The 16,514-nt window shown below is 44.7% G+C and overlaps 1 protein-coding gene across 2 annotated transcripts in view; it reads right to left on the bottom strand.

Annotated features, from left to right (window-relative positions):
* SYTL5 (synaptotagmin like 5) overlaps window positions 1-16,514 on the bottom strand; it is a 564,125-nt gene that overhangs the window by 295,098 nt on the left and 252,513 nt on the right. The window lies entirely within an intron of this gene.

Below are 16,514 nucleotides of genomic sequence, written 5' to 3'. Positions count from 1 at the left end.
GGGTGTACCCAGTTCGAATGCTAGTGTCAAACTCATTGTGATCTTAACCTAAGTCTCTCTATCTCAATGCACATAGACATAACTATTTAGGTTGAGAGGAGCACACAAGCACCTGGAGGGTGCAAGAGGGAAGAGCACACACATCCCTGATAGTGTAAAACTTTTTGAATGATGAAGGTAATGTATATATAGCAGCAATTCTAGTTGTAATTACCAGAAGGTATCTTTAAAACAGAAAGTAGAGGGCGTGCCGATGACGTCATCCAGGGCAGACGGGTAGAGGGAGAGCTCCGGAGACCCCTCTGTATAATCAGTGCATTCGAGCCATTTCACCCGACTGAAAAAACCCCAAAAGGCATATATTCACTCCCTAAAACCACAGTGATGTCGAACAGGGGGAAAAGCCACCAGTCCCAAGGGGTTGGCAAGTACTTCACCCCCGCTAAACAATCCGCTGAGGCGGGAGGCAGGCGGCAAGATGGCGCCCCAGCTATCTGGTGCACGAGGCACACAAGGCCTCATAAGCCCGGCAAGCCCCGCTGAGACTCCCCCCTCGGCGGACGGGAGGATAACGAAAGAGTTCCTCGATGAGCTCCACGCAAAGCTCCAAAGATCACTGGAGACAAACATCAAAGAAGCGGTGGCTGAAATAAAACTCAGGGCCTACAGGAGTGCACCACAACCCTGGAAGCCAGGCTGGACGAGGCCCTTCAACATCAATCTGAGGCCGACGACGAGATAATTCGCCTGGGCCAGGAGATCCACTCCCTCCGTGATGGTCTAGAAGACCAGGAGAACCGGGACCGCAGGCAGAAACTGCAGATCCGCAGCATCCCTGAGGCGACACTGCCCTCCCAGCTCAGGGCTTACCTTGTGGATTTCTTCCTCGCTATCTCCCCTGACCTCGACCCTCGGGACCTCGAAATAGACAGGGCACACAGGGCGTTGGGCCCGCGGTCCGATGACCCAAACCGCAGGTGGGACGTGATCGTGCGCCTCCACAGCTACTCCACTAAGGATAAACTGATTGGAGCCTGCAGGGAAAAGGACACGATCACGTTCCAAAATGAGCCCCTACAGGTCTATAATGACCTTTCAAAGCTCACCGTGGACCGACGGAAGGCGATGCGCCCCCTAACACTACTCCTCCGGGAAAAGGGAATTAAATACAAATGGGGCTTCCCTTTTAAACTGATCATCTCCCACAAGGGAAAATTCCTCGCCATCAGACATCCCGAGGAAATGGAGCCGCTGGCTAAGACCCTGGGCCTCCCCGCGGAACCCTTCCAACATGCTCACCAGACTGGCAACAGACCCCGGGAACGAGAGGATCAACCGGTCAGAGCATCCGAAAGAATCGCGGAGCAGAGGCAGTCCAGGGACAGATGAATGGTGCCCCCAGCACAGAGGGAGGCCCTCCCGGGAGAACTCCATCTTCTTCCCTAGCACCACTTAAAATGGCGCCTGGAGGGACCCCACCGCATGCCTCTGCAAAAGATGCGCCAAACGAGGCTAGACCACTGACCTTGCAACAGAGACTCCCATCAGCATCCAGGGAAACGACCGGCTCCATCCCCGGTGGCACTTCGCAGGATCCATCCGCTGCAGGAGATCGGAAGGGAGAGCCCGCCTCGTGCGCACCGGATTTCTTCAAGATGGCGCTCGAGGAGTCTTCATTCTGCCGCGGAGCACCACGAGGTATCCTGATCGAGACGAAGCAGACGTCATCACCGCGCGTGGTCTCCGGCCATCTGATACCACTCCCCGCATCACGTGGCTCCGGAGAATGGATCCCGACCAGAGGCGCCACGTGCACAGCACCCGCTGAGTCCCCGCAACAGCCCGGCCCCTGGATGGTGTGCTGGTACCCCCCCTCGGCCGAGGGGGGCTTGCGAGGACTCGCTAACGCTCCCCTCCCGACGGTCCCACAGGCTCCTTCGCTCCCCCCCCTCCACGGAGGGGCTGACGGCGCAAGACATCCCAGTCGCTTCCAGCGGAGAGGCGCCCACAGAGGGTCTGTAGCACTGTTCCCCCCACATACTTCCTGGTTGATCTATTCCCCATTGCCCCAAGTTAGGCAGTACACCTCCACTGTTCCTGCGTTCATGTCTCCCGAGCCAGAAGGGCCCACACAGAGCTCCAAGGGTATCCCCCCACCCCCTCCTCACTACTCCCACCCCCCCCTGACCCATCCCCCCTTTCCTCTGCCCCCCACCCACCCCCTACCCTTACTACCAATACCCCCATCCCTTCCCTTTTACCCAATACCTTCCTCCCCCCCTCTTCCTCTCTCCCCCCTAACACTCTACCCTCCCCTCCTACTCCTCCCCCCCCTCCCACCCCCTTCCCCCCTACCCCCCCCTCCCTACACTTATACCACCTTTCCCCTCCCCCCTTGCCTTCTTCTCAACCCCCCCATCCCACCCGCCCCCCTAGAGCTGGTTCACGTACCCCAGCCGTTGCCCTGCTACATTTGCAGGTGAATAATGGCATGAAAATAACATTTTCCTGGTTTGACACAAAAGACTGCACAAACTTTGTATTACTGTAACTACCTGGCGCCTACATCACTGAATGTTCCATATGCATAATGCTTTGGGTTCAACGGTCAAGTTGGTTTCCCCCCTCCCCCCCACCTCCTCTCCCTATCCCCACCTCCTTACCCCTCCCCCTCCCATCTACCCCCAACCCCCCTACCACCCCCTCCTGCCTCCCGCCCATCCCCCCTCCCTGCTCCCCCACCCATGAACATCTACGCCCATCCTCCCCCCCCCTACCTCTCTGTCGCCCCCCCTCGCCCTCATCCTAATACCTCCCCCCCTCCCTATTCCCCTCCCCCCCAGCCCCCCACCCCCTCCCTCCAACATCCCCTCCTCTTCCACATCTGACCCACCTCCCCCCTTGCCCTCCCCCGTTCCCCTCGAGCTGGTCCATTCGCCTCTGCCTTAGCTCTGCTACATTTCTGCACGAATATAGGTTTGACTGCTGCATCTCTCAAGTTAGCCACAGGAGGCCGTACAGCCCCTATATTACTGCAAATATCGGTCACCTACCTTGTTGTATGTAAAATGTATACAATGTTTATGGTTCAATGGTCAATGTTACCCTCTCCCCCCCTCCCCCTCTCCCCTCCCCCATTACCCCTGACCCCCCCTCCACCCCCTTCACCTCCCACCCAACCCCCCGCCCCGCCCCCCTAACCGTGAACATCCATGCCACCGATGGTAAAAGGTTCCCCCCAGGTCAAAGCGTTATAAACTAAGATGTTGGTGCTCAAAATCGTGCCTGCGTGATCGGGACCGCCTGCATAAATGCTACACCAACAGGGGGGTCCAGCGAACGACGAAAGGGCCAGCCTCACGACTCCTTAGCTATTAAGGGTAACAAAACATCCACTAAAAATCAAGCGGTTCACTCCTAGTGTCCACCCCCCTCCTCCCGCCCCCCCCCCCCCTCCCTCTCCCTCATCCTCCCTCTCCCCCCCCTTTTCCTCGCCCCATTACCCCCCCTTCTACCCTTCCCTCCCCTCCCTACCTCCCCCTCCCCACCCTCCCCTCCATGCACTCCACTCTCTACCTCCCCCCTTCCTCCTTGCCCCCCACCCCCTCCGTCCCCCCGGGCAACCACCCCCACAGCTGCTGCTATCACCCACAACCCCCCACCCCCCTATCCAACTCTCCCTCCCTCTCCCAATTCCGCCCACACACTGAAAGATAAAGCGATGGCCCAACTGGCCTGTCACCTCACCCACTAGGCCTCCCCGGTGTTAGTAACGCCGGATGAAGTCACAGAACCTAAAGGGTCTCCACCCGGCCCGCCTTCGCTGGAGAGCGTTTTCGGACCCGCCCCCAAGGGTCTTAAACCCCACTAACCGGTCCTTTACCAAAGACCGGTCCAACACTTTTAGAGCCCATTAGGGTCAACTTTCCTTTCTTTTTTCAGCCGCTGTCACTGTCCCAGCGGCCCCCCTCCCAACCCCCCCCCTCCTCTGCCCATTTTGGCTGTATCCCCCTAGCACTACCCCAGTGACAACACACGCAGTCTCCGCTGAGAGGTCACTATGACTCATCAAAAAGCACTAAAAATTGTCTCCCTAAATGTGAAGGGTCTCCACAATAATAGAAAGCGACGCCTGGCCCTCCAGGAGACAAAGAAAACAGGGGGAGACTTTGTTTTCCTCCAGGAGACGCACTTCACGTCTCAAGAACCGCCTAAAATATTTCAACATGCGTTCCCAATGAGCTATTTCTCATCATTCAGCAGCAAACGCAGAGGGGTTGCCATTCTGTTCCGTCAGGGCACTCCATTTAATTTAACAAAAATTTAAGCAGATCCAGAAGGGAGATTTATTGTAGTCTATGGCTCACTATCCGGCACGACAATCGCCCTTATTAACCTATACGCCCCAAACGAGAACCACACAGAATTTCTTAAAAAGGTTCTGGAAGAAATTGACCCACAATACCTATCCTCAATACTTATTGCAGGGGATCTAAACATGGCTCTCAACCCAAAAGAAGACAAATCGAGCCACCCAGGACGACAACACTCCACTCAGTCACAAAGACTGGGGAAAAAAATTAAGACATTATTGGGGACTTCTCTTTGGTGGACATTTGGAGAACACAACATCAGGGGCAAAGAGATTATACCTTTTACTCGGCGCCTCACCAGTCCTATTCCCGTATTGACTACTTTCTCACTACCAAGAACGTCCTAGAGGCCACCACAGACAGATATCGGCCCAATTACGTGGTCAGATCACGCTCCCATCACCATGACTCTATCCATCCCCTTTGGGAAAACTATCTCATACAGCTGGAAACTAAACGATTCCCTACTGAACCACTCCGGGACAGTGTTGGAACTCAAAAAATCCCTTAAGGAATACTTTAGAATAAACAAAGGCTCCGTAGCTTCTCCAGCAAGCTTGTGGGAAGCCCATAAGGCGACAATCCGAGGAAATCTTATCTCGATTGCCTCCCACCGGAAGAAACTAAACTCAAATTAACTAAAGAGCTTACAGACAAAATAATCGATTTAGAGCAGCAGCATAAAAATAATCCATCCCGGAGAATTTATAAACATTTGATAACTGCTCGAAACGATTTAAGAATAATCCAATTAGAAGGCGTAGAAAAAGCTCTTAGATGGACTGGTCAGAGGTACTATGATAAAGGGAACAAGGCCGATAGACTTCTTGCTAGCAAGTTACGAGGAATACAGAAAAGATCGCAAATTACGGCGATCAGGAATAATTCGGGTGAACTCCAATATAACGGGAAAAAAATAGCAGAGGAATTCACCAAATTCTACACCAAATTATATAACCTAAGGACCCACTCTGCTATTTCTAGAGCGACGGATACGGCATTAGCCGCCGACTACTTATCCGATTGCAACCTTCCATCATTAACAGAGGAAGAAAATACTTAACTAAATGCGAAAATTACGCTAGACGAATTAGAAGCGGCTGTTAGAGCCTCAAAGATCTCCAAGGCGCCGGGTCCTGATGGTTTCACAAATGCATACTACAAGAAATTCTTCCCCATCCTGTCCAAACATCTATTAAGCTTGTTCAACTTATTTTTAGAAGGGAGTCCTATCCCATCCACAATGTCGTCCGCAAATCTGGCAATAATACTCCAGGACGGGAAGGACCCCACCCAATGTGGCAGTTACAGACCCATCTCATTGTTGAACAACGACCTTAAATTATATAGTAAAATTTTGGCGAACAGACTTAATCCCATCCTCCCGAGATTAATACACAAGGACCAGGTCGGGTTTGTCCTGGGCCGTCAGGCCTCAGACAATACACGTAAAATAATTAATTTAGTAGACCATGCCCACCTTTCAGGCTCAAAGGCGATGCTATTAAGCCTAAACGCAGAGAAGGCATTTGACAGGATTAAAAAAACAAGAAACACAGCGCACAACGCTCATAGTGTATTAAATGATATCTTTAGTAACCAAAATAAGGAGGTAAGTATTGTGCGTACATGAAATAAAATTTAAACAAGCATTTCAGGGTTATTGTTACCCAAGCACCAACGGACGCCCGTGATAGTCTCGTGGCTCTCTCCTTCTCGCTCCAACAACCTCGGTGTAGGGCCTGGAATCTCAACTCCAAACGCTGGTATTTCAGCCTCTCGCCTTAGGGTAAGGCTAATGCAGCTTCAGCAGTCCAGAAAAGACCTCCGCTTGTATGCGTTATGCCCGTCACTGCATGGATCTCGTTTGTAACGGAGCAGCGGGGTACACGCTGTTTGGCGTCCTGGTCGAGCGCTTCCGGGTCTGTGACGTCACAAAACCGCGAGACTTCGTCGCAAGTCTACAAGACACCGGACCGGTTCTCTGGGAGTGCTTGGATATAGAGGGTTCGCAATGTTCTTAGTCCAACGCGTTTCGAAACCACATGGGTCTCTTCATCAGGGAATAAAGACTAATCAGTCTATTGACACTTAAATACCCCTCATGCGTCACTAATTGGTCCCTCCATTAAGGGTTTTAACCAATCGCAAAGCAACGGGGAGGAGTCAAAGAGCTCCATGGTAACAGAGAATGCATCCTAACAAAAAAACTAAAAACAACTTTATTTATACATATTGTAACAAACAATTAAAAAACGGTGACTAAAATAAAGAAAAAAGAATTAATACACAATACTATTGGCAGATGTATTTGAACATATTTAGTAATTTAAAAAACAGACAAAAATATATTTGAAGATGAAGCACGAGCTAAAAAATCAATGAATAGCTTAAAACCATAAATTAAGGTTAATAGAAATTTAAAAAGTTAAGATATTTATTTAAAAAAGTATGCCAGCTCAGAATATAAATGTTATTTGTAAATACATAACCTAGCTACATCACCAGTGTGGGATGGTCAGTAGAGGGACCATATATCTATATCCTCATTGAGGCCTCCCGGATATAGTGTGCCCAATTTATATATCCAGAAGGTCTCTTGAAAGGATAAATCTTTTACCCTATCCCCACCCCTTCTGCTCCTAGGGACATGTTTGATACCCTTAAAGCACAGGGACATGGGGTCTTTATTATGATGTAGGGCATAGTGCTTGGAGAGGCTATGGGTTAACAGACCATTCTTTATGTTTCGTATATGTTCTTGTATACGTATTTTTAATTGGCGTTTGGTGCGCCCTACATAGAACAAGCCACACGGGCATTCTATTAAGTATACAATGTGATCCGAATTACAATTGATAAAATCTAATATTTCATAAGTTTCCTCAGTTTTAGGACAAACAAAAGTTTTACTATTAGAGTGTAGGTGTTTGCACACTGAACATTTTCCACATTTGAAGTTTCCACAGGGTTTTTTAATATTTAACCATGTTTTTTCTCCCACAGGTACAGTTTTAATATTTATGTCACTAGGGGACAGAGCATTCTTTAGATTTTTTGCTCTTCTATATATGAACCTTGGGTACTTAGAAATGTGTGTCCCCAAAATTGGGTCATTTGACAGGATTGACCAGTGCTTCTTTACAATCTTCTCTATATATGAAGTCATAGAATTAAAGTTTGTAATAAAGGCAACATTACATTTTTCATCACTTGCAAATTGTTTCTTTTGATGTTTGGTTTTTGGGACTAGCATTTGTTTTCTATCTATTTTTCTCACCCTATCAAGATCATCAGTAAGTTTTTTAAGGGGATAACCCCTTTCTAGGAATTTTGAGGTTAAATCACCCGCCTGTTTTTCAAAGTCTGTGTCCAAACTACAGTTTTTTCTCAACCTGTAAAATTGGCCCCCAGGTATGTTCTGAATCCAAGATTTTTTATGTTTACTTGAGGCCATCAAGAGGTTATTTGAATCCACATCCTTGAAATGAGTTTTGCTTATAAGGTTTCCCTCATCAGACACCCTCAAATTCAAATCCAAGAAGTTAATTTCCTTGACACTTTCCACATGGGTAAATGTCAAGTTTCTATTGTTATTATTTATATACTTCAAAAAAAGACTTACGGAATATTGGTCCCCATCCCACAGACATATAATGTCATCTATGAAGCGACGCCAAATAATAATATTTCCTCCAAAGGGATTGTTATTAAGGATGCAGTTATGTTCCCATTCTCCCATATACAGGTTTGCGAAACTGGGGGCAAATCTAGTGCCCATAGCAGTTCCGCAAACCTGCAGGAAAAATTCCTCCAGAAACATAAAATAATTATGTTTCAGAATAAAATGGATTGAATCCAAAATAAAGTTTTTGTTCAAATCATGTAATTCGGCATCGCTAGATAGAATTTTTTTTACAGATGCTAGGCCCTGTTGATGTGGTATATTAGTATATAGGGCCTGCACGTCACAAGTTAACCACCTATACGAATCCTTCCACTTTAGATTTTGTAACAAATTGAGCAATGAAGTGGAGTCCCTTAGGTGGGAGGGGAGTTTTTCAACATAGGGTTGCAAAAAGTGGTCAACATACTGGGACAAGTTCGCTGTTAGACTATTTATTCCTGAAATTATCGGTCTGCCTGGGGGGTTGGTTACTGATTTGTGGGTTTTTGGAAGGTGATAAAATATCGGGATTTTGGGGGAACTGGTGAACAAAAATTCATACTCAGTCTTGGTGATAACACCAGAGTTTAATGCTTGATCCAATAGAGATCTAAGTAAATTTAGAAAATCCAATGTTGGATCTTTTTTAAGCCTAGAGTATGAAGTGGTGTCATTCAGGAGTCGCAAAGCTTCTCCTTCATAGTCCTTTCGGTTCTGTAGAACAACACCACCTCCCTTATCCGCCTGTCTAATTATCAGGTTATTATTCTCCTTCAAGAATTTTAATGCTAGCCTTTCTTTTTTAGTGAGATTATGTTTTATGTCACTTGACTTCATAGTGTTACTCAATAGAGTGAAGTCATTATTAACCATGTTGAAAAAAGTCTCAACATGATGACCTTTAGAGTGGGAGGGGTAAAATTTTGATTTCCCCTTAAAGTGCGTGTGCCTCAAACTTTGAATGGGTTCTATATTTTCACCTACACTGGCGACACACTTTATTCGAGCTCGGCTAGTCCCACGAATTCGGGTATACCCGGGTGTATTGAGGTTTGTGACTGTTTTCTGCCCGAGTGCATTGAGGTATTTTCCAAGCAGGGATTGAAGCATTTTATTCCCGCTGGCTGCAATACTGCACAGTACATATATATATACTGCATTACAATTCATGAATTTATGCCATCTGGTAGACACGCGAAGCATTGCAGCCTATTAAATCCTAATCATTATCATTTAACAGATCAGCCGCCCGTCAGCCAGGCATGAACCCAGGCTGGGAAGGCAAACGCAACGGGACTTGTCAGAGGTGAGGAGCGGCGCATTCCAGGTATCTGCCAGGTACATACCGGGTATTTGCTCGAATAAAGTGTGTCGGTGCAGTATAACAACCTCAGGTGGAACAATAGACACTCCTATTTTGTTTGGAACTTCATTACCTTCCATATCTACTTTAATAAAGTGCCTTTTTAATGTGAGGTTTCGCATAAATTTTTGGAGGTCAGTGTATAATTGAAATGAGTTCGGTAGGCATGAGCGTGAAAAGGTCAAACCCCTGTCTAGAACCTTCTTTTGATCAGTGGTTAAAATAACTGAGGATAAATTAAAAATTCCACGAGAGGGAGATGTCACACATCTTTCTCGTAGCCTCTTTTCTTTAATTCTGGCCCCTCCTCTAACTCCTCTTCTGGTAGGGTTCTTTTCTTTTTCTCCCCTAACCGAGATTTTTGGGAGATTTCCACACATTCCCCCTTCCTTTGTGGGTCTAAATGTCTTTTTCTGACTGAATCCAAAAAAGAAGACGGGGAATGCTGGGCTGGTGATTGAGTTTTGGCAATAGGTGTATAGGGCCTGTTATCCCTATGTGTATCAAATTCTTTCTGGCCATATCTAAAATTGGGGATATAATTCCTCCCTTTGTAATTGGGATTTCTAAAATGCCCTTCATGTCTAGGAGGAGGGAAATGTTCATCAAATCTAGGGGGACCTCTTCTCTCCCCATAATATTGATTCTCCCATCCTCTATTAGCAGGGTGGAAATTGGGGTTTGGATATCTATGTGTGTTATTTACTCTATTTTGTGAATAGGAAGAATCCCTGCCTTCTCTATTTTGAGATTGAGTTTTGGAGGGTCTACCCCTCTCTACATCTTTTGCCCAATTTCTCTGTCTGTTATTGTCATAATCAGACTTATCCCTGTAAAATTTCTCGTGCTTCTTCTTCAAAATTTCCCCCTCCGTTGTTGTTGCGCACTTTTCTTTTGTTCACCTTTTTCACTACTCTATTGCTCTTGGTGCTGCACACATTCATTTCTACCTGTCACCCCTCCTCCAATATGGTGTGGAGTCTGGTAAACTGCAGACAGAAACGTGATGTTAATTTTGATCTACTATTTTCTGATAATCATGTAGTGGTCCCTGAGAGTGAGGATACGAGGGGTTCAGTTGAGAAGCATTTTAAAGTTTTAGAAGAATTACTCTTAACCGAAAATAAATTGTATCTTGAAAAAAGAACAATTCAAAAATATGTAGAATGTGATAGGGCCCCTAGGGGCCTACGTATTAAAAAATTACCTACTTTCGGTAAAGATAATGTACATTTCATGAAGGAGTGGAACAGGATTTTGGATGACTGTTCCATGGCCCTCATGAAACTTATTGTATATGAAAGAACCAAGTCATTAAAAATTATTGACAAAGAGGTAACAGATGTTGTTAAATTACTTGAGCCACTTGTAATAGAACATGATTGCTCAGAATTGGAGCATGACCTCCGCATGAAGCTCGAGCATGCGGAGGGGGAAATTTTGAAGAAGAAGCACGAGAAATTTTACAGGGATAAGTCTGATTATGACAATAACAGACAGAGAAATTGGGCAAAAGATGTAGAGAGGGGTAGACCCTCCAAAACTCAATCTCAAAATAGAGAAGGCAGGGATTCTTCCTATTCACAAAATAGAGTAAATAACACACATAGATATCCAAACCCCAATTTCCACCCTGCTAATAGAGGATGGGAGAATCAATATTATGGGGAGAGAAGAGGTCCCCCTAGATTTGATGAACATTTCCCTCCTCCTAGACATGAAGGGCATTTTAGAAATCCCAATTACAAAGGGAGGAATTATATCCCCAATTTTAGAAATGGCCAGAAAGAATTTGATACACATAGGGATAACAGGCCCTATACACCTATTGCCAAAACTCAATCACCAGCCCAGCATTCCCCGTCTTCTTTTTTGGATTCAGTCAGAAAAAGACATTTAGACCCACAAAGGAAGGGGGAATGTGTGGAAATCTCCCAAAAATCTCGGTTAGGGGAGAAAAAGAAAAGAACCCTACCAGAAGAGGAGTTAGAGGAGGGGCCAGAATTAAAGAAAAGAGGCTACGAGAAAGATGTGTGACATCTCCCTCTCGTGGAATTTTTAATTTATCCTCAGTTATTTTAACCACTGATCAAAAGAAGGTTCTAGACAGGGGTTTGACCTTTTCACGCTCATGCCTACCGAACTCATTTCAATTATACACTGACCTCCAAAAATTTATGCGAAACCTCACATTAAAAAGGCACTTTATTAAAGTAGATATGGAAGGTAATGAAGTTCCAAACAAAATAGGAGTGTCTATTGTTCCACCTGAGGTTGTTATAGGTGAAAATATAGAACCCATTCAAAGTTTGAGGCACACGCACTTTAAGGGGAAATCAAAATTTTACCCCTCCCACTCTAAAGGTCATCATGTTGAGACTTTTTTCAACATGGTTAATAATGACTTCACTCTATTGAGTAACACTATGAAGTCAAGTGACATAAAACATAATCTCACTAAAAAAGAAAGGCTAGCATTAAAATTCTTGAAGGAGAATAATAACCTGATAATTAGACAGGCGGATAAGGGAGGTGGTGTTGTTCTACAGAACCGAAAGGACTATGAAGGAGAAGCTTTGCGACTCCTGAATGACACCACTTCATACTCTAGGCTTAAAAAAGATCCAACATTGGATTTTCTAAATTTACTTAGATCTCTATTGGATCAAGCATTAAACTCTGGTGTTATCACCAAGACTGAGTATGAATTTTTGTTCACCAGTTCCCCCAAAATCCCGATATTTTATCACCTTCCAAAAACCCACAAATCAGTAACCAACCCCCCAGGCAGACCGATAATTTCAGGAATAAATAGTCTAACAGCGAACTTGTCCCAGTATGTTGACCACTTTTTGCAACCCTATGTTGAAAAACTCCCCTCCCACCTAAGGGACTCCACTTCATTGCTCAATTTGTTACAAAATCTAAAGTGGAAGGATTCGTATAGGTGGTTAACTTGTGACGTGCAGGCCCTATATACTAATATACCACATCAACAGGGCCTAGCATCTGTAAAAAAAATTCTATCTAGCGATGCCGAATTACATGATTTGAACAAAAACTTTATTTTGGATTCAATCCATTTTATTCTGAAACATAATTATTTTATGTTTCTGGAGGAATTTTTCCTGCAGGTTTGCGGAACTGCTATGGGCACTAGATTTGCCCCCAGTTTCGCAAACCTGTATATGGGAGAATGGGAACATAACTGCATCCTTAATAACAATCCCTTTGGAGGAAATATTATTATTTGGCGTCGCTTCATAGATGACATTATATGTCTGTGGGATGGGGACCAATATTCCGTAAGTCTTTTTTTGAAGTATATAAATAATAACAATAGAAACTTGACATTTACCCATGTGGAAAGTGTCAAGGAAATTAACTTCTTGGATTTGAATTTGAGGGTGTCTGATGAGGGAAACCTTATAAGCAAAACTCATTTCAAGGATGTGGATTCAAATAACCTCCTGATGGCCTCAAGTAACCATAAAAAATCTTGGATTCAGAACATACCTGGGGGCCAATTTTACAGGTTGAGAAAAAACTGTAGTTTGGACACAGACTTTGAAAAACAGGCGGGTGATTTAACCTCAAAATTCCTAGAAAGGGGTTATCCCCTTAAAAAACTTACTGATGATCTTGATAGGGTGAGAAAAATACTGTAGATAGAAAACAAATGCTAGTCCCAAAAACCAAACATCAAAAGAAACAATTTGCAAGTGATGAAAAATGTAATGTTGCCTTTATCACAAACTTTAATTCTATGACTTCATATATAGAGAAGATTGTAAAGAAGCACTGGTCAATCCTGTCAAATGACCCAATTTTGGGGACACACATTTCTAAGTACCCAAGGTTCATATATAGAAGAGCAAAAAATCTAAAGAATGCTCTGTCCCCTAGTGACATAAATATTAAAACTGTACCTGTGGGAGAAAAAACATGGTTAAATATTAAAAAACCCTGTGGAAACTTCAAATGTGGAAAATGTTCAGTGTGCAAACACCTACACTCTAATAGTAAAACTTTTGTTTGTCCTAAAACTGAGGAAACTTATGAAATATTAGATTTTATCAATTGTAATTCGGATCACATTGTATACTTAATAGAATGCCCGTGTGGCTTGTTCTATGTAGGGCGCACCAAACGCCAATTAAAAATACGTATACAAGAACATATACGAAACATAAAGAATGGTCTGTTAACCCATAGCCTCTCCAAGCACTATGCCCTACATCATAATAAAGACCCCATGTCCCTGCGCTTTAAGGGTATCAAACATGTCCCTAGGAGCAGAAGGGGTGGGGATAGGGTAAAAGATTTATCCTTTCAAGAGACCTTCTGGATATATAAATTGGGCACACTATATCCGGGAGGCCTCAATGAGGATATAGATATATGGTCCCTCTACTGACCATCCCACACTGGTGATGTAGCTAGGTTATGTATTTACAAATAACATTTATATTCTGAGCTGGCATACTTTTTTAAATAAATATCTTAGCTTTTTAAATTTCTATTAACCTTAATTTATGGTTTTAAGCTATTCATTGATTTTTTAGCTCGTGCTTCATCTTCAAATATATTTTTGTCTGTTTTTTAAATTACTAAATATGTTCAAATACATCTGCCAATAGTATTGTGTATTAATTCTTTTTTCTTTATTTTAGAGTCACCGTTTTTTAATTGTTTGTTACAATATGTATAAATAAAGTTGTTTTTAGTTTTTTTGTTAGGATGCATTCTCTGTTACCATGGAGCTCTTTGACTCCTCCCCGTTGCTTTGCGATTGGTTAAAACCCTTAATGGAGGGACCAATTAGTGACGCATGAGGGGTATTTAAGTGTCAATAGACTGATTAGTCTTTATTCCCTGATGAAGAGACCCATGTGGTTTCGAAACGCGTTGGACTAAGAACATTGCGAACCCTCTATATCCAAGCACTCCCAGAGAACCGGTCCGGTGTCTTGTAGACTTGCGACGAAGTCTCGCGGTTTTGTGACGTCACAGACCCGGAAGCGCTCGACCAGGACGCCAAACAGCGTGTACCCCGCTGCTCCGTTACAAACGAGATCCATGCAGTGACGGGCATAACGCATACAAGCGGAGGTCTTTTCTGGACTGCTGAAGCTGCATTAGCCTTACCCTAAGGCGAGAGGCTGAAATACCAGCGTTTGGAGTTGAGATTCCAGGCCCTACACCGAGGTTGTTGGAGCGAGAAGGAGAGAGCCACGAGACTATCACGAGCGTCCGTTGGTGCTTGGGTAACAATAACCCTGAAATGCTTGTTTAAATTTTATTTCATGTACGCACAATACTTGCCTCCTTATTTTGGTTACTAAAGATATCATTTAATACACTATGAGCGTTGTGCGCTGTGTTTCTTGTTTTTTTGTGTGCATATAGGGGGGACCAGAGCCATCCCTGGTGTCACAGCTGCAGACGCTCCATATTTTTCAAATTATACACAAGGTCACCTATTTAATTGATCACACATCACGTTATTTATATATATATTGTTGTTGCGCACTTTTCTTTTGTTCACCATTTGACAGGATTGACTGGCTATTTCTAAACCAGACACTGATTAAATTTGGCTTCAGAGACTCATTCTTAAAGGGTGTTCAAGCACTTTATCAGAATCCCTCTGCCTCGGTACGCCTCTCAGGCGGAGGCTCTGAACGATTCCAAATCCAGAATGGTACCCGACAAGGATGCCCCCTATCTCCCCTTCTCTTCGCCCTCACGATTGAACCACTGGCGTCTAAAATAAGACAAAACCCGAACATCCAGGGAATCCCGATTGATAAAGCGCAATAAAAAATTTCCCTATTCGCTGATGACATCATTCTTACTCTGACTAAACCTCTAACTTCCCTCCCTAACCTCCAGAGGGAACTGTCGGAGTTTGGTAAAGTATCAGGATATAAGATAAACAGCGACAAATCAGAGGCTCTAAATCTTAGTCTCCCAGATCCCGAAGTCAATCTCCTCAAAACCAATTTTAGCTACAGATGGTGCCCTTCATACATTAAATATCTGGGAATTAATGTGTCAAGGCACTATCGGGATTTATACCGGGATAACTACCCGCGGTTATGGGACAAGATCAAAAAGGATCTAGATCAGTGGGAAGGTTACCAGATATCGTGGTTCGGTCGCATGATTTCCACTAAGATGAATATACTCCCAAGAATGTTATACCTCTTTCAAACACTCCCGACCCACGTTCCGGGCGCTGATCTAAAACACATTCAAAACAGATTATTCCATTTTATTTGGCAGGGCAAAAGACCCAGAGTCGCCAGATCGGTCTTGATGGCAGCAAGATCTAGGGGAGGACTGGGGGTACCAGACTTACACAGATATTACTTAGCTGCACAGCTCAAGCAGGTAGTAATGTGGAATTCGGACCCGACCCGTTGTAGTTGGGTAGAGATAGAGACTCGATGTGCCAAAATGCCTTCTCTGCAAGCCTGCCTCTGGAACCTGGACAGAGGAGAGGGGCATACACACAATCTTAAACTACAGGCCTCCCGTTTCACATGGGACGTCTGGTTAAGATGTAAATACAAATATGGCCTTACTACCAAAAGTTCCCAATTGACCCCCATCTTTAACAATCCGAAGTTCCCCCCGGGATGTGGATCTAAACTGTTCGATCAATTCAACACAAGGGGTATAGAGGCGATTGCGGATCTTCTGAGCCTAGGGAGGCTTCTGAGCTACCAAGAATTAAGGACCAAATATAAAATTAGAGAATTGGACACATTCAAATACCTTCAAATCAGAAACTTTATTAGGACAACATGCCCTCTCCCGGAATACCCCACTCTCACGTCGTTTGAACTTCTTTGCGAGACAAAGACCCACCAGAAAGGTCTAATCTCGGACATATACGGGGCTCTAGAGCGCTCCTCGACCCCCAAAGAGCATGAGTATATGCTCAAATGGGCAGCAGACCTGAATACAAATATTGACAGAGAGACCTGGGAAGAAATCTGGGAGACAGCCTCGGAGACCTCCCTATGCACTACAATAAAGGAAAACATCTATAAAATTATGTTTGGCTGGTATCTTACCCCAGCACGATTAAACCAGATCTACC

Source organism: Ascaphus truei, chromosome 3 (genome assembly GCF_040206685.1).
Source record: "Ascaphus truei isolate aAscTru1 chromosome 3, aAscTru1.hap1, whole genome shotgun sequence".
NCBI lineage: Eukaryota > Metazoa > Chordata > Amphibia > Anura > Ascaphidae > Ascaphus > Ascaphus truei.
This window is presented reverse-complemented; position numbering and strand designations above follow the sequence as displayed.